The following is a 24,074-nucleotide window of genomic DNA, read 5'->3' as shown; positions in this document are numbered from 1 at the left end:
AGGAGAGCTGACTGATAGTAACCAAAGACTTCTGGGAGATGAAAGATAGAAGGGGAAAAAGAAAAGGGGGATGATTGGAATTTCAGCTGGGCCTTGAAAGATTAATGTGTCACAAAATATTTACAATTCATTTCCCATTACCGAGCCAAAAAATGAAATTCCACACTCAAATACAAATCAATTTCTCAAAAATATTGTTCCATTTGAATTTTCATTTTCTTCCTTTTGTTTGATCTATAGAATCATTGAACCTTGAAGTTGGAAGGGACCCCAGAGACCATCTGGTCCACCTGTATTTAAACAAGGGTCCTTTCTACAACATTCACAATATGAAACCATCCATCCTTTATTTGAAGAATTCAAATGAAAGAGGTCAAACCCTTGAAAAAGGTAAACCACATACATTTATCTTCACGTTTATAAGAAATTGAAAAAAATCACATAACACCTGAGATAGAATTAAGCGAATTGTCCAAAGATAGACTGTAAATTGGTCACACAGCCAGGACTAGATTCTAGGTCCTGACTTGATCCAGAGTTCTTTCTAGTATGCTAAAAGGTAACAGAATACAAAGTAACAGCATCTTATACTTGGAATCAGGATAGACCTAGACTAAAATTTCACCTCTGACACTACGTGGTCATGATTAAATCTTTAAACTTCTCTGAACCCCAATTTTCTCAGCTGTAAAAAAGGCAGAAGTGAAAATTTGTGAAGGGCAAATGAGATAAAATATATAAAATCAGGCAGTCACAAAACATTAATATAGCACTTACTTTGTGTCAGAAATGGTACCAAGCACTAAAGATAAAAAGAAAGTCAAAAGACAGTCCCAGCTTCCATTCTAATGGAGGAAATAGCATGTTCACAACTATGAACAACCAAGTTATATATAAAATAAGTTGGAGAATATAACCAGAGCAAAGGAACTAGCATTAGGGGTGGTCTGGTCTAACCTGTACTTGAACAACATTCACAATAAGAGGCTATCCAACCTTGACTTGAAGAACTCCAGAGGTTAAACACTTGAAATAGGTATAGCAAATGCTTATATCTTCATGCTTATGTGAATTTGAAAATACTTTTATAAGTTAATATACATATGTTTTATATAATTAATTATATGCACATGTGTGTATATACATATATATTGCATATAATTATATGTATACATACATATATACACATGTACATAGATAGACAGGTAGATAGATGATAGATAGATAGATAATTTGATGATTATCAGCAGAAGGAAGAGAAAGGTAATCAAATGATTATACCACTCTGCTACCATCTCACGACTAAGATTTCACCAGTGTTGGTGATCTTACCATAGGAGGTGAAATTTTGACTGTCTTAAAGAAAGCCAAAGGAACCTATGAGGTAGAGATGAGTAGCAAAAACATTACAAACTTAGAGAACAGAGCTTTGTTATCTTTAAAGTAATATATAAATGTCAGTTGGTCATTACTATTATCCCACTATATTATAGGCTTTTCTCCATAATGACATAGTGTTCCTATACTATAAATACTATAAGAGTGAAAAATCAGCCCCAGAAGGTAGCTTATTTCAAAAATTTATTTCAAACAATATTTAATATAACAAAAGGATTTGGATAATTTTCCCTTAGAGAATGCTGAAATAAAATTTGATAAAATTTTTAAAAGAGAAGGGACAGCTATATGAACAGTGGAGAGAGCACCGATCCTGGAGTCAGTCAGCAGAACCATGAGTTCAAATGCGACCTTAGCTGACTTAAAACTTACTAGCTATATGAGCCTGGCTTTGTAAAAGAAAAAAAAAAGTTTAAAAAAGAGATAATGGGATTTGTTCCAAAGGTACATAGAGAGTCTATCAGTCCTTTATAGAGAACAATTTTTGGAAACAGAGATTAATATCCTCTAAAGAGCAATGGATTTGGAATCAGAAGAACTGCTCATGGGTCTCTTACTCATTTTGTGCTATGCATGAACATGGATAAGTAATTTTGACTTCTCTGGGCCCCAATCATCATCTATAAAATGGAGAAATAGTAGAATACCTCAAAAAATTGTTTGCAAAATGCTTTGAAAATATGAATATGCCATGTAAATGTGAGATATTTTTATTATACTTCTTGAGCCACCTGGCATAGTGGAAGTTGCCTTATAAGCCATGAGTATGTGTTTCGGTGGCCACCTTCATTGAAGATAAAATAAGAAATCATGTACTTAAAATATAGCACAAAAGAAGAGTCTTTTTATTTCCCTAGATACTCAGGAAAATTAAATAATCAATTCAGAGGATAATAGATTTGAATTGATAGGGACTTTAGAAACTTCCACATTCAAATCCACCAACATTCAATGGGAAACTGAGTCCCAGAGGAGATAATGATTGCCTAATTCATGCAGTATTGACATAGGATTCAAACCCAAATCTCTCTGACATCAAGCTAGTTTTTTATCCATTGTATCCTTAGAGAGTTTTAGTAATTAGACACACTTTACTCAGTCTGGAATCCAAACATTAAGAATGGATTAAATCGGAGGTATATGCATACCAAATGCATGTAGCCCACAGTTCGCTGAGTGTGCCCAAGCTGGATTAAAATGTAATTGGAAAATACATAAATAAACAAAATTACAATAAAACATAGATACTGTTAATATATCGTTTTGTAAGTCAATATACAGCCCACAGCAATCCTTAAAGTTTAATAACTACCATTTCTTTTTGAGTTTGATACCACTATACTGTTAGCTATGTATATATATATATATACACATATATATATATATATATATATATGATAACTGATATACTATACTGACAACGCAGAAACAAGATAACTTGTTTCCTTATAATTTCTATTTCCAGCGTTGAGCCTGTATTTCTGTGTTATATAATTCTCAGATACTTTGCCTTGTTACTTCTATTTACTATTTCTAAATGCTGACTCTCTACATTTTTAACTCCCACTTGAGCCCTGTATGGATCTCTATCTTCATTTAGCATTCTCTCCCTCTCCCTCTCCTTCTCTCTCTCCCTCTTCCTCTCCCTTTCCCTCCATCTCTCTCTCTTCCTCTGTCTCTGTGTCTCTCTTTCTCCCTCTATCTTCCTCCCTTCCTCTCTTTCTCTCTCTCTCTGATCTCTCTGACTGTCCATCTTTCGTAGCACTTTCCCCAAATTTCCTCTCTTTAAGGCTTCACTTTATTCTTCTTACTACTATATGCTCACCAGCTCAAGCTTCCTTTTAAGAATATTAGAGCTAGCAGCCATTTCCCCGTCAATGTTTTGGGATGCGCCTCCCAGTTCTCTGGCATCTCCTCTCTCTTGATAACTCTGGAGTGCTAAGTAAATTCTTTTACTCCATCACCACCTCCCTATTCATGAATCCAGTGCATTACTCTCAGTGCTCAGGATTTTATTCTGAAAGATAATTATCTTTCATCATTATTCCATCTAAGTGAGTTCACTCACAAAAAGCAAAGGAAGGAAACTATTGCAAGGGCCCACTTCTAATGGAGTAAGGGGGGAAAGCTCTAATCTTTATAGCGCAGAAGATGTGTGCATTGTTTGTTGTGAGTAGCCCCCAGGGAGGGAGATATTTCAAGTACAGCATTCACGTGGCACATTTTTCAATTAGACAATATACTGTATGGCATTTCCCTTCCTCCCCCAATTCTTACTCTTTTATTACCACATGACTTCATTCCCCCCCCCCCCTTGTGACTGACAGAGCCCATTGGACTCGACACTGATAAAAAACAGCTGTGGGAGAAAAATTGCAATTTAGAAAACAATTAAGACCATCAATTTCAATTCATTTAGTTAGCCAGAAAAGAGCTCTTTCGAAGAGGTAACTCGATCCACAGTGGTCATGGATTAAAGGGCAAGGAGCTCCATTATCTCCAGTCTGCAGTGTGGAGGAATGCATCTTAACTCATTATGGAAAGGGTTTGTCTGAGGTCTAAGCCCTTTGGGTAAGACATCATAAAGTTCTCCATAAGAAAAGCTGAAGAATAAAACTGGAAATTTTTCTGATTTCTCCTCATTTTGAAAGCATTCTTCACCCCTATTCTTTCTGAATTCTTAAGAACCTGAGATGTCCCCTGAAGAACATTTATTTCACTCCATCAAATGATCTCCATATGCTAGTTGGTTATTAGACTGTACATGAACCTTGATTCCTTGTGAAGCACCCATGGCTTAGGGAAGGATAATAAGCAGAACACAAGCTCTTTGAGGGTAGGAACTACTGCATTTTTATCTTTGTATTCCCAGCACCTGGTGCAGTGACTGGGATATATGCTTAATAGATATTTTTTTTTTTGGAAAAATAGATGTTTATCCATTGGACTATGACTAAAACAGTTATGTTAAAAGAATGGAACAGAATTTTACTACATAGCAAAAAAAAAAAAAAAAAAAAAAAACAATGAGTACAAATAACACAAAGAAACTCAGAAAGAATTATATGCACTAATTCAAATCGAAGTATCAGGAAAACAATATACACAATAAATAGAACAGTAAGAACAAAATAGTTGAACATGAATGCTATTAAATCATATTGATCAAGATTGGCCTTAAAGGAGAGATTTGAGAATGTACCTTCTTTGCTGTGATAGGTAACTGGGCATAGAACACTACATATAAGGCCAGACATAATTGATATACTGGTAAATTTTGCTGATTTTTTTCCCTTTTTAAAAAAATCTTTTCTCATTCATTTGGAATGGTATTCTGGAATGGAAATGATATAAAAAGATAAACATTTTGGAGAAAGAAGGGGGGAAGAAATGTTTATTGGATCAAATGGATATATGAGAACTGATCCTTCTTCTTTATTGAACACTGGAAATAATTCGCTGTGTGCCAGAGTATCACACATACTGGGCCTTTACAAACTGTACAAAATAGCTTGGGTTTGATCAGCAGAAACCCTGAGTGGAAGAAGTAAATTTGAAAACTAATAAGGATTTCATATGGCAACTCCTCTTTTTCATGAAAAAAAAAGTCTCAATCAAAAAGTTTCCCAAGTTTTACTCAAGAATTACAAGCTTTATGTTAAACTATCAAACAATGGCATTAAAGATCATCAATTATTAGCACTTAAAAGAACTTTTGGAGAGGAGCTTGTTCAGCCCTCATAGTTCAATGATAGGGAAATTAGATACTGTCCAGAAGCTGTCCAAGATCAAAGAACTAGGAAGTGAAAGGCCAAGACTAGAATCCAGATCTCCTGGCTCTCTCCCCAGGCTTCTTTGCCCCATATCTTGATCCCAGTATTCTTAAAACAAAGAAAAGTAATGGTAGGAAGGTAGATCCATAGGATCCCCTCTTCCAATCCTTCCTCTCTCACCCCACACCTACAAATTCTATGGATGAACATCTACTTTTCAATAAGCAATAAGCATTCAATAGACTAGTCACTGTGGCAGGTTTGGGGTATACAAAGATAGAAATGAAAAAATTCCTAACCTCAAAGAACTTATATTGTATTCATCTTTCCTCCCTACATCATTGATATTTTAGAAGCAATCCTTAATAGTGTCTTCATTCTCCCTCATCCCCTGCTCCTTTTGAGTGGCTGAAGATATACACTGGACCTGATTTCACTGGATAAAGGTCATTCCTAAATGAGAAAAATTCCTCTACTGATGGCAGCCAGGTGGCACCTTGGATAGAGTGCTGGACCCTGAGTTAGGAAAACCTGAATTCAAAGCCAACCATCGGATGGCTAGCTCTGGCATTAGGTAAATCACTTAATATCTGTTTCAATTTCTATAACTTCCTTTCACCAAGACTCCAAACCAAGAAGCAGTATCAAAGAAAATGTTCTTGGTTTCACATTAATCCTGGTATGGAAAGTAGAACACTGGCTCTAGCTCTGTCTCTCCCCACCTGGAACCTTAAAACTGTCCTTACCTCATCCTTGAAGTGCAACCAGGGCAGAAAGAGTTAGTGCATTTTATAAGCACTCTATAAGCCTGACTCAGCAGTCAATTGAAAAGCTCTTTTTCACATGATTTGCAGACTGGAAAGAAATTACCTTTATATCCTCCAAAATCTACATGAGAATTCCATGTTAGCCTAGCATCCTGAATGTGTTCATAAGGCCTTGGATTATCAGTCTCCTGTTATACTAGCAAAATAAGAGTATTGTACCTGAGATACATCATAGGAGTTTATATTAAAAACCAAGTTTATATTGAAAACCAGTAAGACAGATAAAGAAAACAAGCATTTATTAAGCACCATATATGCCAAGCACTTAGCATCTTGCACATAGTAAACACTTAATAAATGCTTATTGAATTAATGAATGTTAAGCCATAGGGATACAGACTCCAAAAAAAAAAGGTCTCCCACTCTCAAGTAGTTCACAGTTGAACTGGGAAAACCATGTAAACCATTACGTTTATAAACACGATTATTTATAAACAATCACGTTCTCTGGGAGAAAAGAAAGAAAAGTTTGTACACATTTTTTAAATTTAACCTATATTATCAATATTATTATTGTTAAGCCTTTAACCATCAACGAAACAATAAACCAAGCCCCGATATGTAAATTCACCAATTTCTGAAGTATATCTGCTCATCTTGAAATTTTATCTAGTAGATCACATCTGGCTCTTCTGAAAGTAAAAATGCAGTATTGGTACTTTTACCTGCTACAATCTCTCTGGGTCATTTCAGGACAGAATTAAGGAATTTAACCATCCAGTATTCTTTGTCTAGAGAAACTAGACCAAGGATGTTGTGAAATAAGATGCCTAATCCTTCTGGTGCCTATGTTTGGGCCAAAACTATCCAGATTCCTGCCATCCTGACAGGCACCAGTCCCACCAATCATCAAGAAACCCTGGAGTTTGTTCATAAAAGGAAATTTATTTTCCCACAGAAAGCAATCAGAATAGTCCTGGACATCTAAAAGGATCTGGAACTGAGAGCTGGCTTCAGATGTGGTTGAAGGTCTGGAGTAAGGTTTTATTTCTTCTCACTGAAGTTCCTTTTGAGTTTAAACTCTGCTTGTTCATTCATGCCATTAGAGTACAACAGAACCCCCTGTCAGGAAGCATCTAGTAGCAGAGAGGCAGTAACTACTATAAACCAGAAAGTCATCTCTTGCCTTCATTTGAACTGGAGATCCTTTCATGGTTTCTGCAGATACTCTTCCAGGAAACAAAGAAGTTCACAGGCTGTGGCCTGGAAGGATTCTCCCTTAGGGATCCAGGCTGGACAATTTTCACCGGGTCCTAAAGCTCTAAATCACAACAAGTAGAGGGAAACTAAGTGACCCCACATTCACCAAAGATCATCTCCCTGAGCTAGAATCATCTTGCCATTTTGGGACACTTAAACTTCTTACATCAGAGTTTGCCATGAGTTTTTTTTTCCTTTCTTTCTTTTTTTTAAGGGGCTTTTTCCCTAACATCATCTTTTATTTATAAAATCCTTCTGAGTTCATTGGCAGGAAGGCACAATCTAATGCAACATACAGGGTGGTCCATTTAAAACAGTCCCTTTTAATACAGTGTAGCTTTAAATGTGGCCCATTTTAAATGGGTCACCAGATGTATTATTATTATGTCAGCCCCTCATGGCATTGTTAAATTAAAAAAAAAGCAATGTGGAGGGCCAGGAGAGCATGCAGGGAGTGTCTGTGTAAATATAGGAAAATACATTGAGTTTTCATTCTGTGAGAAGGAAAGGATCCACTTGGCAACTTGATAAGTGGAACAGAAAATACAAGGACTTGATATAAAATGTGTTCCTGGCTATAATTTGTATTTATAGTGAGCACCTTTGTTCCCAAGAGCATTTTCCCCCCTTTAACTGCCATCATCATCATCTCACTATTGAAATGCTGGGGGAGGAAAGGAGGGAAGTAAAAGATGAGGGAGTTAGGGTTATTTCTGTTTAGTTAATGTAGAAAATGACGCACAGAGACAGTAAATAACTTAGGGGGCCAAGTCTTCACCACAGTTAACTACTTATTCAATTGAGAGGGAACAAAAAGGCCTTTGCTGGCTGAACCAAGCCCAAAAGAGGTGGGGGTAGAGTTGTCACTAGGCCCCAGGTGTTGCAGCTGCCCCGTGCCAAGCTGTAGCTTCTTCCACATTTTCCATTCTTTCTCGGCCTCCCCACTTGTCTTATTGGCTTTGGTTCAGGAACCTTGTCACATCAATAAATTTGTTCAGTTAATCCTAAAATACACAGAGGATCCTATTTCCCTAAGGGTTTGTTGCTAGAGAAGGAGGTGGGAAAATGAATTTCACTCCAACCTTCTCCTTTTAGAGCTCTTGGCTTCCCCTCATTCTCTGCAATCATTGCTCCCTCAGCTCTTCTCCCACTCCACTGAATTGGGCAGGGTTTCCTCCTCTTCTCAAATAAAACGCTGAAGGAGAATAAATCACCCTGAGATATCACTCGAGGCTGAGTGCCTATGCTGTAGACAATGGTGCCCAGCCTAACCAATGGCCTCCTGCTTATGTCTGGAGCAACTCCCTGTCACCTCATTATCACCTAAGTATGATTCATTTGCTCTGATAGTACCATCATTTGTCAGGGAAAATGAGTTTGGATACATTTCCAATGCAGATCTTCCTTAATTCTAAAATCTTAAGTCTTCCTCATCTCTCACCTGAACTATAGCACTAGCCTCTTAATTTGTAGTTCTCAAAATCATCCTTCATTTCTCATTTCTGTATGTTTGCACTAGCTATTTCCCCACTCCTGGCATGTCCTAATCCCTCACCTCCACCTGTCATTTTTCTGACTTTCTTTAAGATTTATCATAGATGATCATCCATGATAGCTTTAACTCTTCTCAGCACTACAATGATCCGAAACAGTCCCAAGACTCATTCATGATGGAAAATGCTATCTACATCCAGAGAAAGAACTATGAAGTCTGAATGTAGATCAAAGCATTCTATCTCTTTTGTTTGTTTGTTTTGTTTTGCTTTTAATTCATAGATTTTGCTTTTGTTTTATTTCTTCGTTCATAACACAAACAATGTAGAAATATGTTTAACATGATTGCATATATATATATATATATATATACATATATACATATATAAAACATATGTCAGATTTCTTGCCTTCTTGGTGAGAAGGTAGGGAAGGAGGGAGAAAAATTTGGAACTCCAAATCTTATAAAAATTATTACTGAAGACTATCATTACATGTAATTGAAAAAAATAAACTCAATTTTAAAAAGATTCAGCATAAATCTACCCACCCCAAGAGGCTTTTCCCAATATTTCCATCTGCTAATGGCTTCCTTATCAACATGCTTTTTAGTTTTTCTGTTTATATCTTATACCTGCCTAGTTGTTTATATGCTGTCTTACCTGTTTGAATGTAAACTCTTTAGGAATGAGATTTGTTTTTGTCTTTTTTATTCTCTGTTCCAGCCTGACTTCTTTCTGGCCCTTAATAAATATTTGACTTGAACCAGTTGATTAATGTCTTCTTGCCTTCAACCCCTTCCCTGTCCAATCTGTCATCCACACATCAACCAAATAGATGGGGGCTAAGGTACAGGACTGCTCAAGACCTGTACTTTCATTGAACCCTTTTTCTTCTCTGTTCAAGAAGCCTCAGTAGCTCCCTACTACCACTGGGTTAATATACTAGCTTCCCTGTTTGGAAAGTTTCCATAATGATTATATATTATTCTTCCTTTCTCATTCTATGTTCCAATTAAGTTGGTTTACTTCCTCTTTTCCATTTATGACATTCTATCTCACACATGTCTTTGTTTTTGCACTGGCTGCCTGTACCCCATGCCTGAAATGCTCTTTCTTTTTATCTTTCCTCTTTAGAATCTGCAATTTCCATCAATACTCAGCTGAAGTGCAACTTCTACAAGAAATCTTTCTTGATTTACCCAGTTACCATGTTCCCCTAATATGAGCTTTTTTGCATTTTAAAATTTGTTTTTATTATAGGAATGCACTGGGGTAACAGGGCAGAAGGAAGAAGTTCTTGAACCCTGTGCATATATTTCATGCTTGTATGTACTCTAAGACCATGCAGAAACTTAGGGGGAGTCAGTTTCTGGCTAAATTCTGAAGAAATAGAGCATTCCCTTTTGAATAGTTATGATCTTCTTTTCCTTTTTTTCTTTACTCTGCTGTTGTTGGGTTAAGAGGGGTCTTTACAAGCATAAATACTGGGCAAGCAATAACTTCTGATAAACTTTGTAAGATTATTGTTGTTCCTTGTATCTGCCTAGTTGTTATTTTTTTCTAACTATACAGCCAATTAGAAAGGTTTTGTTCTGTTTGTTTATTTTCATTACATAATACATAACCAACAATAGGCTCTTAGAGTTTGGACTACAGCCAGGCAGGAATATCCCCCTAAGCCAGTTCACCTCTATTAAATTTATCTGTACATATACAAGTTGTGCTTTGCTCCTCCGCCTGCCCCATAACCTCCATGAAAACAGGAACTATTTTTTTTTTGGTCTTTGTGACCCTAATACCTGACACAGAGCTTTACATATAATAAGTACTTTATAAATACTTGTTGGATTGATTAAAATTAACAAAGCCAGTGAAGCCTACTAAATCAAGATGCATAGAGTTCATAAATTAGTGTAAGTAGTGTATGGTATCACAGAATAGGTAATTTGTATGGAAAATGGCACTTCCTCCTTACATAAAACTCCCTTTGTCTTATTCCACTGGGTGAATTTTACCAATGGCCACGACTTGCTTAGACTATGTCATACAGTAGCCCCACAAAGTTAGAGTCATCCCCAATCTTCTCTATTGAAGGCTTGGAGGGGAAGGATGCATCTCCAGGTTGACAATAAGCAAACCCAATTACCTGGAGCAGTCAAAAAATTAAAGGCTCCAGATTACAGAGCATATCTCACCTCACCTTCTAGCCCCACCAGGGATGGGGAGGCGGCTTGCAAGGATCTTGGAAAACAGACTGAACCCCTGAACAGAGAAGCAGTGTTGTGAGCATCCGCACTGGCTCCCATTTTATCTTTCCAGGGGCAGGGGCCTCAAATCCCGTTGCAGACAACTTTGGCTTCCCAAAAGGTTTCTGCTGGAGCCAGGCCTTCTGGCATGAGACTGCCCTCATGCAGGAGAGGGCCAAGGGTTCTCATCAATCTCTGTCTGGGTCTCTCTCAGATTAGCAACTGCTGTAATTGAAACCACTCCCTCCTCCCCACCCCAATGTTGGGGTAGGGAAAGCCTGGCCAAAAAAGCTTAGCTGGCAAACTGCTGAGTGTCTCACCCAGACTCCTTGTCACTGGCTTTTCACCTCTCTCAGACCCAGGAGAACACGGCTGCAGCCTTTGTCTCCAACAGATGTCCCATTTACCCCAGCTTTAGGAAGACCTTGGTCTTTTCATCTCTATATAGGGTATGTATAGCAATGACCTCAGATACACAACTATGGTTAGAAAGTTCCTTCTGCCATCTGTGTGACTTTGCATAAGTCAATTTATCTCTTCCCATGTGTTAAGTAAAAAAGTATTTGGATTATATCCCTCAATGGAGGATATGTCAAATGAATATGAATTCATATTCATATATGAATGAATTCATATGAAATGAAAATGGAGGCATCCACATGAGAGATACCAAGTCTCCTGTCTCAGAAGCAGGCTGCTAGTGTCTCAAACAAGAATCCCTCCAGCAATAGCCATAGGGAATCTAAAAATGAATTAGCTAGAAAGGAGAAATTTCTGACTGCCTCTGGGGTAAGGTTGAACTTTGAAATACATGATTGATTTATTAGGTATGGTTATATTTTTGTTTATGTAAGATTTGTGTTCCTTAATGGAAGAGTTTTAGAATTCATCTAAGAAAAATGGGAGGAAATAAGAGCTATCACTTCCTATATTCCTCCATTATATTAAAGAAATGGTTTGGTGGGTAGAGCTATATCACTATAACAATATCTTTATCTATAAATTGATATAAACATGTAAACTATATCCCTATATAACATGAGTTTTGCCCCAAGAGGCAGACAATCAGGAAACATGCTTCCTCCTAAGTGACCACCATCCCTACATGGATGGTGACTCTTATAACTCTCTAATTTCCTCCATACCATCCCTGTCAGGTTCTCTTTGTCAAGATACCTTTCATCTAGAGCCTGCCTTTTACCATGGATTCCCTAATTTCCCAAGAAGTAAAGGTCAGATTCTCTGAAGGATAGTTTTCTCCCATGATCACACCAACTGGAGATTGCCACTACAACCACCATACTTTTCTTCTTTGCATGTCTCTTCCTAACTATTTTTGCCCCAGATGAATTCCCTATTATAACTTTTTCTGTTGGTGACCAAGAGTAATCACAAGATTACTGTACTTTGGTGATTATAATTTTACTTGAAAGAATCCCATCTCTATATCTGAACTTTCCTTTAATGATCTATCATGGGAAGACAGAGTTTCTCTTTGTTCAAATACCCAGAACCCTTTTCCCTCAGTGAAAGGATCAATTCTGAACTATAGGTTCTAAAACCTTACAGATGAGGTTGTATATGGAAGTTCCCTTGAATTCTAAGATTGATTTATGGGGTTTTCTTCATCCTCTGTGATTTAGAAGTTGACTAAATTCAATATTAAATCTTGAACTTAGACTAGGGGTGAAGGGAGGAATAAGAAAGGGTGGCAAACTTCCTCAGGAATACTTAAGGACAAACTAAGAAATAAAAATAAAGGAGATAAGATGAGGAGATGGGGATGGAGTAGATGGGATGGGATGGTCTTATCTCCTTATAATTTTTGTACCAACAAAGCAAAAACCAAGGGAATCTGTCTGTGAAAAGAATCATCTAGTTGATTATATATTCTATATTTAATCTTTTCATGGTCCTCTGATGCAACTTGCTTTCCTTAGAGATCATCTCCACCAAATCCCCCAGAGATGTGATTAACCACATTCTTATTCCATGTGAATGTGAAGGCATGAAACCTTAGAGGAAACACTGAAAGGATGAGGAGCAGGGAGAGAGCTAAAGAAAACTGCCTTTCCACACATATTCTGAGCCTGGAACGAGGCCAAAAAACCTGTGTAATTATTTCAGGGGTGAACTGCATTCCAGGAAAGAATAGATGAATCCAAAGCAACACACAGGCAGACTATAATAAATTAGGGCTTGAACCACCATCCATTATTTCATTGTTTGATGGACCCAACTCTCTCACAATTTACATTTCAACTTTAACAATGTGCATTGTCAGAGAACATCTGGTAGACACCGAAGCCTGGTTGCCACATTCCATTTTCTCTCTCCTCCTCACCAAATATTCCTAGTGGGAGTGAGAATGAGAGCCTTCCATACTTTTCTTTTGTTCCCTCTTCTTAAAACCGGCCAAATTGCCTTTACACAGACATTCTGCCCACAGTACTGTCTAGTCTGGAAAAAGGCAAATTTTGACCAAGGTCTGAGGTACAGGGGCTTAATGTCTCCCCAAAGAACCTCTCTGATAAGGCTCATCTCAAGCATCTATTGCTAGAGAGTCTGAAAATAGTACTAAAATCAGGAGACCTACTCTGGAAATACAGCTCATTTAGTCTGTATGAACATGGACAAGTTACATAAGAAGATATTGTTTAACCAAGAGATCATTATATACGTCAACAATGATACTGTATGAAGATGTAATCTGATGGAAGTGGATTTCTTTGACAAAGAGACCTAATTCAGTTTCAATTGATCAATGATGGACAGAAGCAGCTACACCCAAAGAAAGAACACTGGGAAATGAATGTAAACTGTTTGCATTTTTGTTTTTCTTCCCGGGTTATTTCTACCTTCTGAATCCAATTCTCCCTGTGCAACAAGAAAACTGTTTGGATCTGCACACATACATTGTATCTAGGATATACTAGGACATATTCAACATATATAGGACTGCTTGCCATCTAGGGGAGGGGGTGGAGGGTGGGAGGGAAAAATCGGAACAGAAATGAGTGCAAGGGACAATGTGGTAAAAAAAATTACCCTGGCATGGATTCTGTCAATAAAAAGTTACTATAATAATAATAATAATAAAGAAGATATTGTTTAATTGTTTATAGTGGTATTCCCAAAGCTTAAAACTATAGTTGGAACATAGCAGGTTCTTAATAAATGCTTGCTAAAGCTTTTTTTGTGGTAGCTAAGAATTGGAAAATGAGTAGATGCCCATCAATTGGGGAATGGCTGAACAAGTCATGGTAATATTATTATTCTATAAAAAATGATCAACAAGCTGATTTTAGAAAGGTCTGGAGAGATATACATGAACTGATACTGAACAAAAGAACCAGAATCAGGTATACATTGTACACAATAACAGCAAGAATGTGCAATGATCAATTATGAAAGACCTGGTTCTTCTCAGTGGTTCAATGGTCCAAGCAATCTCAATATACTTTGGATAGAAAATGTCATCTGCCTCCAGAAAAAGCACTAAGGAGACTGAATGTAAATTAACACATGATATGTTCACTTTTTTGTTGTTTTTTCTCTCTCCCGTGGTTTTTATCTTTTCCTCTGATTTTTCTCTCCCAAAATGATTCATAAAGCATTATTTTATTATAAATAAATTTCTTATAATAAATGCTTAATGATTGATCAATGTCTCTCAGTCCTATTTTCCACATCTGTGAAAGAAAGATAATATTTTCATTATTTGCCTTATACAGCTGTTTTAAGGAAAAGGCTTTGGAATCTTTAAAATATTATTATCCACAATTATAATGACTTCATCTTAATGTTATATAATAATAACAATAATCTTCATTTCTCTTTAGACTATCTATTCTTCCTCTACCATGCTCCCAAGCCAGATATCTTTGTCATCCTCCTTCCTCACACCCCAGTTTTTCAGGTCCCTTTTATATATTATCTTTTATAAGTCTATAGGTATGTATCCCACTGAACCCCCTTAGTGAAACAAAGGTAGTTCAAATTCTCTTGTTTTCCAGAAAGGATATTCTGCATTTTCTCCAGACATCCAAATCCCATGTAAACTTCCAGAAGAACCTCAAGAAATTGTAAGATTATAGAAACTTAGAGATGGAAACTTATGAGATCATCCAGACTGACCCACATTTTAAAAAGAATTTTACCACGTTCCTTTTGTCCAGCAGAGACAAAAAACCAGTCTCTGATTAAAGACCTTTGGTGAGAAGTGCCTCCATTTGGGAATAGATCTAATTATTATGAATGTTGCCCTTATTATGTCAAGCCTACATGTGCTTCTCAGCAACTTCTACTCATTCCTTCAAATTTTATCCTCAGGTCAAACAAAAGTTTTTCCACATGAAATTCCTTCAGATGCTTGAAAAGAGCTATCCTGGACCACTGAGTCTTCTCTTCCTCAGGATAAACATTCTTAGTTCTTTTAACCTATTTTTGTTGATCAGATCCAGTCTCTTCATGATTCCAAGAAATCTCCTTCAGACAGTTGTTTTTTTAGTCTTTTTCAGTTATTTCTGACTCTTTATAACCCCATTGGGGCTTTTCTTGGCAAAGATACTGGAGTAGTTTGTCATTTCTTTCTTCATATCATTTTATAGATGAAGAAACTGGGGCAAGCAAAGTTAAGTGACATGCTCAAGATCATACAGCTAGTAAAAGTCTATGGCTGGATTTGAACTCAGAAAAATGAATCTTTCTGATTCCAGGCCCTATATTTTATCTACTATACCACCTAGCTGCCTTTCTGATATACCCCCAATTTATCAATGTCCTTCTAACATTTAGCTTCTAGAATTGAACATTGTACTCTAGATGTGATCTGACTAGAGTCTTAGGGGTAGAAGCTAAGAAAGTTGGTGGCTTCCAATTTGAACCCCAAGAGGCAAAGGGAACAATTAAAAAAATGAGGAGGCTTTTAGAAGTCTACTTTTAGGAAACTGCCCCTTGTCTCTTTCCTGGGGAGTGTATACCAACCTTTGTTTCATCACAAAGACCCAGAGGAATCACTCATTCAGAGAAAAATTTCTCTACTAGCAAAATTCATGTTCAGTCATCCACTTTATGGACAGCCAGACAATTTTATGGTATCAGAAGCAAAAGAATAGTTTAGTTTTAAGTGAAATTCATTTGATAGTCAACTGAAATATGACTGAATTGAAAATTATCCAGAGTAGCAGAAAATAGTGGGGGAGAGCTGAAAATCTAGCTATAAAGTGCCTTCTATCTAATTCAGAGAAAAGTATGAGACTTTGAGCTCATTTACTTATGTGGCAACAATCCTCAATATCCTTGATATGATCTTCTCTTACTTAGTGGTCAGATAGGGCTGACATAGCCCAGAGATATTCTTAAGATGGAAGATAGCAAAGGAATGAGAAAATCAAGAACTGATTGCATATGTCCTATTTTCTTCTATATAGATAGATGAGAGAACAAAAGCCATATTGGTCACATCATTCCCAGTATAATTTTCCCTGTCCTGTTGGATCAAAAAAAATTGTTTTGTGGTTAGGTTTTCCCATGCAAAAGGCTTGTTTCCCCTAAATGCCACTGATAAGAGTGTGGTGCGATTACTAAACTCCCTTCAAACTTGTCCTTCTAGTAATATCTATTCATGAAATCATTCTATTGTCTTAGATGCCATGGCCAATGAAGACACAAAAAAACTTCCCTTAGAATGTTTATAATGTAGCAAGGGAGGCAACATATAAATACTGTATATGAAATACTTAAAGAACAAAAGCAAATGTATAATATATTGCAAATTCTTTGTCATATAATTAGCAAAATGCAAAGTGATGAAATAATAATGGTGGGATGAAGTTAAGAGATTTCTTAGAAAAGGAGCAAATTGATCTAGATCAATATTCATCTTCTATATCCATAGCATCTCTGAAAATAAATTTATTGGTTCCTACATCCTAGCTAATGCTTCCCTTAACTCTAATTCCCACCCAATGCATAACTAATAACCTAGGATTGTTTCACATTTATTTTTCACATATTTGCCTAATTAAGTTAAGATGACCTTTGATAAGTACTGGCCACTGGTGATTGTAGGAGGTAGTTTTTTGGCCTGGACACCAAAGCATCACTGAATAAACCAGAACGAAGGAAAGCAATAACACAACTGGTTTTAATTATTTGTGACAGACAGCTGGATGTATCTGATACAGGCCCCCTCTTTGACATCACTCAGAGAAGACCAGTTGCAGGAAATAAAAAGAAAACAAAACAAAAGATGGGCTAAAATGCCCCTGTAATGCATAACAGAACACCTCATGTTCTATTTCTTTTTATTTTTTTTAAATGTTTGGACAAATCACTTCTAGGTCCCATTTTCCTTATCTATAAAATGAAAAATTTTGAATAAAGAGCTAACTGCATATGTCCTGATTTGAGGGGGGGGAGGGGAGAGAGAGAGAGAGAGAAAGAGAAAGAGAGAGAGAGACAGAGACAGAGAGAGACAGACAGACAGAGAGAGAGACAGAGACAGAGAGACAGAGAGAGACAGAGAGACAGAGACAGAGAGAAAGAGAGAGACAGAGAGGGGGGGGTGGAGAGGGAGAGAGGGAGGAAGAGGAGGAGGAGAAGGAAGAAAAAGAGGAGGAGGGATTTCACCAAGATGTATTTGCAAAGGATTAAAAGACAAGGAGACCCATCAGGTGGGAAATAACTAAACAAATTTTAGAACAGGAATATAATGAAATATTACTCTGTTCTAAAGAAAAGAGAGAGAGAGAAATATTATAAATAGAAAGAAGGATAGAAAGAGTTACATGAAATAATACAAAGTGAAGTAAGCAGAGCCAAAAAAAATTATATCTATTATGACTACAATACAATTGAAAATAAATGTTGCAGAATTACAAAGAACAAGGCTAACCCCAAAGAAGAGATAGAAGAAGATCTACCTGTCAACCCTTTTGCAAAGCTGGGAGGTTCAAAAGAGTAATACATTGCATATGTTTTCATATTTGTTTTAAATATTGATGTCTTGCTGATTTTTTTTCTAAAATTATTTTTTATAAGGAATGACTGTCCAGTACAAAAAGAGTCACACACACACACACACACACACACACACACAACTTTGTGTATGAGTCACAGAATTTCAGAGAGGGACCTCATCAATCAGCTAGTCCAATCTATACTCAGAAAAGATTCTGTGCTAAAACATCACCAATGTCCATCTAGTTATTCTTTAAATCCACCCTTTAAGAGGAAGTCTGCTAGTTCCTGAGATAACCTATTAAAATTTGTCATGGCTTTCATTGTTAACTAGTTTTTCCTTGTATTAAACCTAAATTTTCTTCTTTGTCATTTCTTATTTTTATTGAGTCACCATTTATTCTTAGGTCAAACAGAACATGTTTCATACATCTTCCATCCAATTGTCTTTTAAATTCTTTAAAGACAGACCCCCATTTGCCCCACTTCTCACCCTCTAGCTTTCTTTTCTCCAGGCTAAATATCCCTAGTTCACATAGCTGAGTTTAATATGCAATAGATTTGAGATGTTTCATTATTCTAGAGGACCACTTCACAACTTTTAGATTGGCTAAGATGACAGAAAAAGATAATGATGAATGTTGGAGAAAATGTAGGAAAACTGGGACATTAATGCATTGTTGGTGGAGTTATGAAATGATGCAACCATTCTGGTTGGTTTTGGAGACTAATCTGTAACTATGCCCAAAGGACTAGCAAACTGTGCATACTCTTTGTTCTAGCAGTATCTCTGAGTCTGTATTACAAAGAGATCATTAAAAAGGAATAAGAACCCATATGTGCAAAAAATGTTTGTGGCAGCCTTTTTTGTAGTGGTAAGAAAATGGAAACTGAGTGGATGCCCCTCAGTTGGAGAACAGCATTATTCTCCAATTAGTTATAGCATAAATTATATATATGTTATATATAATATATATAGTTATTATATAAATTACAGCATATGAACATAATGGAATATTATTATTCTATAAGAAATGATGAGCAGGTTAATTTCAGAAAAGCCTGGAAAGACTTACATGAACTGATGCTAAGTGAAGTGAGTAGAACCAAGAAAAGATTGTAAATGGCAATGACAAGATTACATAATGATCAACTGTGACAGACTTGGCTCTTTTCAACAAGGTGATTAAAGGCAGTTCCAATAGTCTTGTGATAAAAAGTGCCATTCACGTCTAGAGAGAGAACTGTGGAGACTGAATGTAGATCATAGCAAAATATTTTCACCCCTTTTGTTACTGTTGTTTGTTTGCTTGTTTTTTTTCCTTTCTCAATTTTTTCCCCTTTTGATCTGATTTTTTAATAGCATGATGAATATGGAAATATGTTTAGAAGAGTTGCACATGTTTAACTTATATCAGATTGCTTGTTTTGAGGAGGGGAAAGGAGAGGGAGAAAAATTTGAAACACAAGGTTTTGTGAAGGTGAATGCTGATAACCATCTTTGCATGTATTTGGAAAAATAAAATATTATTAAACTAAAATTTAAAAAATACTCTGTAAGACCTTTTCTATAGATTCTCTACCTTTATGTGGCTTTATTTTGTTGTTTTCCCTAAGAGGTGATTTTCTAAAACCAGTGAATTAGCTGGTCCTCCTTTAAAAGATCACAGTCTCTTATATGTGCACACAAACTCATGTGTATTGTTCATGTTGAAAATCAATCATGGAGAAATGAGATCATTAAAAACACAAGTAGTTTTATTTAAGCATCACATTCCTACAAACAACGATATGTACATAACATTCAACACTGTTCAATTTTAATAGTTTAATCAAAATTATATTTTACATTAAACCAGAGGATTAACTGGAATCCAGACAATTCAATTTGCAAGTTTGCTCATAACTGATCCTTTTTTTCTACTTCTTCATTCCCTTCAAATTATTATGCTGTCTGTTAACTTCAGAGACAGAAATCAGTCCAAGTGAACATCAGTTCTGCTACTTTCTATCTGTGTGATCTGTAAGTAATTTCCTCTTTTGGCTTTAGTTTCTTCCTACATAAAATGAGGGGGTTGGTTTGGATCACCTCTCATTTCTCTTCCTCCCTAAATTTATCATTTTATAACAGTATTAACTATTGTTGGGGGAAAGCCAATGATTAAATAAAATTAAGTTTATCTATGACTTTTATTCCCATTCAAGACTGATTATACAGAAGTTTGGACAATCAACAACTTATTCATAAAAGGACATGTCTCCCCATCACTGAAATGCATTTCTGCCTGGGGGTTCCTATCATGGTTTGTTACGGTCAAAGTATAGCCATATTTCCACTGTAGGTAAGTGAAACTGACCCCAAATAGAAAAAACAGACCATATCACTTTTCTTCCAAGTGAGGAACAAAAGACAAAATTAAATCATGAAAATTATTTCATAATAGATCTTAACAAATTCTCCCACAATCAAGAAACCATTATTTTCTAAACAGAAAATAGTCTTCCCTTCTTCACCCCACCCCAAATACCAAAAAACTTAGAAGCAAACCTATCCTAAAGTACATCTGTGAAAGGTGGATAAAAGAATAGGGTCTTTTAGGGTCTTTATGTTCCTTTAAAGAGTCATGCTATTCTTTTTGTTTATCTGTTACATACAATGAAGCACAACACAATCATATACACAAATGGTGCTTCACAAATACTTGGTGAATAAAGGACTGGCTTTATACCTTCTAAGAGTTAATAGTGGTATAATGAGTAAAGTGCTGGATCTACAGTCATTTTCATGAGTTCAAATCCTATCTCAGAAATTTATGGCTGTGTGATCCTGAGCAAATCACTTAATCCTATTTCCCTCAATTTCCCCATCTGAAAAATGAGTTGGCGAAGAAAATTGGCAAATCAGACCAGTATCTTTGCCAAGAAAACCAGCTAGAGATATAACTCAAATGATTGAACAAAAGGGCTATTAGAAAACACCTAATCTTGCACACACACACCCACTATTCTCAAAGCATAAGCTCCTTGAGTACAATTGCATCATCTTAATTGTCACTGTAGTTTCCCAAATGTGTGGGTAAATGTCTTTTGCAGAAAAATTGTATTAACAAATATTTGCTGAATGAAGTCAGGAAAGCCAAATCTCAGAATGAACTGAGACTAGCTATGAATGCCAAGGGCAACTAAAAGGTTTCATGTTTTGGTTTTGGGGTGTTTTTTATTCTGTATTGAAAAAAAGAAGAGGATCAAAGAAGGCAAGTACTCAGAATGGATGAAGTGATGATAATAGATAACAGAGAGAATGTAGAGCTGTTCTGCTCATGTTTTGCTTCTGGGTTTTGTTTTTATGTTTTTCCCCCACTAAAAGAAAATTATTTTTGAACTGGAAAGAATAAAACAAAAAAATGGCTAATGAGGGAGATAAAGCCAAAGCTGCTCTTGATAATTTCAAGTCACGAAGACTAGATAAACTTTATCCCTTGGGAGTAAAAGGACCATAAATGTATTTGTTGAGCTAAGAAATTTTTCAAAGATGTTGGAAAATGGGAGAGAGATAACAGACCTAAAGAACTGCCTTGATTTTTGAAAAAGGAAATTAAAGCAATCTGTAAACTCTAGGCCAATCGGACAGACTTTGATTCCTGAAAAAAAAAAATGAAGACTGTATTATTAAAGGGATGGTGGCTTAGTATATAGAAAAGGAAGCAGTGATCACAAAAAGTCAGCCTGACTTCATCAAGAACAGGTCATGCCAAATTTACCTCATTTCCTGTTTTGACAATTACTACTAGATTTATAGATAATAGATAATACAGTTGTATTAATAATGATACTAGAATTTATATAGTGCTGTAAGGTTTGCCAGTTATTTACAGGTTATCTCATTTGATTTTCACAATAACCCTATGAGGTGGGTACAATTACAATACCGAATTTCCAGATGAGAAAACAGTCTGAGAGAGATCAAGAAATTTGCCCAGTGTTCCAATACTAGTAACTATCTAAGTAGTATTTGAATTCAAGTCTGCTACCACTACAAATTTAGTGTCATATTTGCAACTCCATATGGTTTATTAGGATTTAGCAAGACATCTCACAATATTTCTCATGCTAATCTTGTGAGCAAAATAGATGAGGGAGTTGTGGCCACATATAGTTGATCAGTGTCTAATAGTGGTTCATCTGAAATAAATATGGTTTTTTAATTGACTATAAGCCTTAGAAGAGTCAATAGTATAGTATAGCAGTCAAAAAAAAAACAACAACTAATGCATCCTTAGGTTCCATTAAGACAGATATTAAGACAAAGCCTAGAAAAGTGATGGTTCCATAGCATTCTGTCCTAATCAGACCACTGGAGATTTTTGTACTCAAAACTGTTTTAGAAAGGATGTTGACAAACTAGAGAGCATTCAAAGAGTCACCAATGCCGTAATAAAGGGCCATCATGACATAAAGAATCACCTAAGTGATTCCAAGTTAGCTGACAAGTGTCAGGAGGACTATGATATGGAAAAGGGATTTTACTTAGTATGCTTGGTTGGAAAGAACAGAACTAGGAACAAAATTTGCAGACAGGCAAATTAAGCTCCATTTGGGAAAAGATCTTATTAAGTGGAATGGGCAGCATGAACAAACTTTTGCTTAATGATTTTTAAAATATGGAATGGGCTTTCTAGAGAGATAGCTGACTCTGCTTCCCTTATGGTTTTCAACAAAGGTACACTTATCAGGTATGGTATAGAAGGGATTCTTATTTAGATATGGTTTGGCCTCCATGGTTCCTTCCAACTATAAGCTATGAGCCCAGAGGGAAAAGTATGAAATAACAAGTCATGTGGACATGCATCATCATCTATCATTCATGTAAATATTAGTCTCTTTTTCCCAACACCTCATTAAAATTCAAAATAGAATCTTATATTGGAAACTGCTTGAGAGAAGAGCCCAACTTTAAATAGTCTTTTCATCAAGCCATTCTCCAATTGATAAATGGTCAAAGGATATGAACAGACAATTTTCAGATGATGAAACTGAAACTATTTCCACTCATATGAAAGAGTGTTCCAAATCACTATTGATCAGAGAAATGCAAATTAAGACAACTCTAAGATACCACTACACACCTGTCAGATTGGCTAAGATGACAGGAAAAAATTATGATGAATGTTGGAGGGGATGTGGGAAAACTGGGACACTGATGCATTGTTGGTGGAGTTGTGAACAAATCCAACCATTCTGGAGAGCAATCTGGAATTATGCCCAAAAAGTTATCAAACTGTGCATACCCTTTGACCCAGCAGTGTTACTACTGGGCTTATGCCCCAAAGAGATACTAAAGAAGGGAAAGGGACCAGTATGTGCCAAAATGTTTGTGGCAGCCCTGTTTGTAGTGGCCAGAAACTGGAAACTGAGTGGATGCCCGTCAATTGGAGAATGGTTGGGTAAATTGTGGTATATGAATGTTATGGAATATTATTGTTCTGTGAGAAATGACCAGCAGGATGAATACAGAAAGGACTGGAGAGACTTACATGAACTGATACTAAGTGAAATGAGCAGAACCAGGAGATCATTAGATACTTCAACAATGATACTGTATGAGGATTTATTCTGACAGAAATGGATTTCTTCGACAAAATGAAGATCTAACTCAGTTTCAATTGATGAATGATGGACAGAAGCAGCTACACCCAAAGAAAAAAACACTGGGAAATGAACGCAGACTGTTTGCATTTTTGTTTTTCTTCCCGGGTTATTTTTACCTTCTGAATCCAATTCTTCCTGTGCAACAAGAGAACTGTTCAGTTCTGCACATATATATTGTTTCTAGGAAATATTGTGACATATTTAACATGTATAGGACTGCTTGCCATCTGGGGGAAGGAGGTGGAGGGAGAGAGGGAAAAAGTCAGAACAGAAGTGAGTGCAAGAGATAATGTTGTAAAAAATTACCCAGGCATGGGTTCTGTCAATAAAAAGTTATAATTATTAAAAAATATATATTCTTCTCAACTAGTGTCTTGCATATACAATAATGTTTAATAGTATCTACCATGTTGAATTGAATTCTTTTTAAATAATATTTAACTTTCCCAAGTTACATGTAAAGTTACATACAAAAATTTTAATATTCATTTTTTAAATTTTTGAGTTCCAAATTTTTTCTCT

This window comes from Sarcophilus harrisii, chromosome 4, assembly GCF_902635505.1.
Source record: "Sarcophilus harrisii chromosome 4, mSarHar1.11, whole genome shotgun sequence".
NCBI lineage: Eukaryota > Metazoa > Chordata > Mammalia > Dasyuromorphia > Dasyuridae > Sarcophilus > Sarcophilus harrisii.
Note: the sequence above shows the minus strand (reverse complement) of the source record.